We start from the raw sequence: 3,613 nt of genomic DNA on the forward strand, positions 1-3,613 counted from the left end.
ATTCCCATATTTCGTCCCTAACCACATTTTCCTCGCAATTTCTTTTCATTCCCATAATAAAAAAAGGTATGTTGAAGTTAGCAATAGTATTCTTTGTGGTGTTTAGGCTTTTGCCACATGCTTTTGTTCATCTTTCCAAATTTCGTCCCTAACCACATTTTCCTCATAGTTTCTTTTCATTCCCATAATAAAAATCCACATTGGTCAGGGCCGGCCCTAGGCATGGGCAAGTTGGGCGACCGCCTCGGGCCCCCAAATGCCAAAGGGCCCCCATTTTTACTTATTATAGTGGTTATATGGTATTAACCCGTCAGTTTTAAGTCTAACGGACCTGTTTTTTAACGGACCTGTTTTAAATCCCAATATTCTTATTATATCGCCGATCCAAAAAGAAATCTGGAGAAACCGAGATTGGCGTGCGACTAGATTCATACCTACAAGACGCAATAACTCAACAACCATTTTCTGTGGAAAATCCAAACGCCTTTTCTCAGGATTCAAGAAGCAATGGTAATCGATTTCTTCTCTTTCTAACTTCTTATTTAAGATTTCAAGTGATTAATTTGAATTGATTTTTTCTTCATCTGATCTTCTTCTATTCCTGATTTTTTCTGAGTTTCTCCACAACAACCATTGATCGAGCATCGGCTGTCAGCAAGTTGAGTCTCATTGCTCCTACTTTTCACGATTCTAGAAAACTGAAATAGATTCTTGTCCTTCTTCTTTTCAATTTCTAGTTTCTTTTACTAAAATAGCACCAGTGAATAAATGTCGATTCTTGCCCTTCTTATTTTTGATTTACACTTTCTTTTCTTGAAATTAAGACGAAATTGAGAGTAGAATCTGTTTAGAATCAAAGTATGAGAGTTTCTAAAATTCTGATTGTTAGTATATATGAGTTCTACTTTCTAGTATTCAAGAAATTTATGATTATTTTGTGCAATTTGTTTTTTTATATGAATATCTGTCTTTTATTTTTTAACTTAATAATATTATTATGTGTAGAATCTAATACCTGGGCATTAACCTTCTGAACTCATTGTGAATATCTACCTTCTAATTGTGAATTGTATGTCACAGTCTTCTCCATTTTTTAGAGACGATTTCTTATTTTTCTTTTTTTCAACTGCTTGGATTTGCTTTCTTCACTACAGATGGGTTTTTAAAAGCCATCGATTTCTGAATGATAATATTTTTAATTTTTATTTCTTTGTCTTTTCTGAACTTCATAAATTTATGTTGTGTTTGGCCTTTTCAACTGCTTAGAGTTTTTTCACGAACAACCAATAATATTTGCTCCCTTAGTATTAGTTTTTTTTTCTTTAATCTGGTTGATATTTGGTTTTGTTAGCCTCTTATTACTTAGATTTGATGAACGTCTTTTCTAGAAATTATATGTTTGGAAGTGAAAAACGAAAAAAAAAATTTGAACAATCTAATGAAGCTCAAATAGTATTTATGTATAAGGTTTTTTAAAAAAAAATTGTTGATGTACAAGAAATTGATGAAACTTTTGTAAATGAGCAAACATATGTTTTAAATTTCATTATTTTTCTTTGTTATGTATAATTATTAGCATGCTCTGACTTTTTTATTTTGTTGAGGTTTGTATCAATAGTTGTTAGGTTATTTGGCTTATGGGGCAAATCTCGAAGCTTTTTTCTTTCCATACCAACAATTGTACTATTTTTTATCTAATTAATAAAAAAATTCGGAGATGTAACCCTACTTTATTGCAAAAGTGCCCAATTTTTTTATTTTGCCCCGGGCCTCGAATTGTTTGGGATCGGCCCTGACTTTGGTTACTGTAAGGTATAGCCTTTGGCCCTTCGCAATTTGCAATTGGCATGACATCTTCCAATTGTTTGGATACGAGATAATCCCACTTAATTTCTCCATATTTCAGTGCAAATATCTAATTTTGTCCCCTTTTATAAAAAAAATCAAAATATTTTAACAAAAATGACAATCACCATTCTATAAACATGGTAAAAGTACTGATCTATAAACATAATAAAAAAAAATACTAAAACCACCCACAAACATCTTTTTATTTGTAGAAGTATTATAATTTATTCAAAAAATACTAAAATTCTATAAAGATGGTAAAAATACTAAAATTCTATAAACTTGGTAAAAATACTAAAACCACCCATAAAACATCTTTTTACTTATAGAAATATTATAATGTATTCACTGCAATTTAATCCTTATACTACAAGAAAAAAAATCTACTCTTTAATCCTTATCCTACTATCGAGTAAAATCCCTAAAAATAATTGGGAAAATAATTTGCAAAGGTAATTATCTTTTTGTCTTGTTCACATTTAGGTAATTTTATTTTTTTTTATACATTTGACCATTTAACTTGTTAAATGTGTTCACATATTATAATTGTCACATGCTATAGCAGGTGACAATGTTAATATGTACACATATTCAACAACTTAAATGGTCAAATATATAAAAAAAGGTTGTTTAAATGTGAACATTTTTTTATAAATTTTTTAAATTTTTTTATAATTTCTTATAATATTTTATGATATTTTTTTTCGTACAAATTTCATATAATTTTAATATAAGTGTTTTTAAACCAAATATTTTATAAATATTTTAAAATTTTCTTACAAGTATTTAACTGTTTTTTTTTACATTTCCATACATTTTTTTTTTGTTTTTTATAACTTTCAAACATTTATTTCTGAACTTTCTTTTACAACATTTTTAACGTGATTCATAAATTTTGTATAATAGTTTAATATTTTTTTATAACATTTTAAAATAATTTCGTTAAATATTAGTTTAAAACATTGTATTAAAAATTTTAAAAGTTTATAAACTTATATTAAAAATTATTAAAAAGTTGGAATAATTTTAAAACATTTACATTAAATATATATATATATATATATATATATATATATATATATATATATATATATATATATATATATATATATATATATATATATATATTGTTTTTTTATTTGCTAAGTAATATTTTCGATTTATTTTTTAAAAGACTCTTCGTACTTATTGTTACATATTTAATTTATTTAGTTTTATTGTTAGATACTATTTGCTTTAAAAATATTATATATGCTTGAAAACAAAAGAAAAAAACTATAAGAGACTATATAAAATATTTCACAAAACAAAAACATATTTATTAACTAAAAATTAAAGTTTAAAATTAATCAATATTTAATTAATATTTAGGAAATTATGGATATTTTAAAAATAGTGTTTGAAAAAAATAGTACAAACAAATATAAAAAAATAGAATCGCTATTAAAAATGGGGAAAATGACTTATAAGGGGAATTAACTTTTTGTTTTGTTCATATTTAGGCAACTTTCTTTTTTCGTACACATTTAACCATTTAACTTGTTAATTTGTTCATATATTACCACTGTCACGTGCTATAGCCGGTGAAATTGACAATATGAGAACACATATAACAAGTTAAATGGTCAAATGTGTACAAAAATAAAGAAATTACATAAATGTGAACAAAGCGATAAAGATGATTACCCTTGTAAGTCATTTTCCCAAAATAAGTCAACCAAATTCATTGCAATTTGATCTGGTCAAGGTTCCGTTTTCTTTTTAA

Source organism: Lactuca sativa, chromosome 1 (assembly GCF_002870075.4).
Source record: "Lactuca sativa cultivar Salinas chromosome 1, Lsat_Salinas_v11, whole genome shotgun sequence".
Classification (NCBI taxonomy): Eukaryota; Viridiplantae; Streptophyta; class Magnoliopsida; order Asterales; family Asteraceae; genus Lactuca; species Lactuca sativa.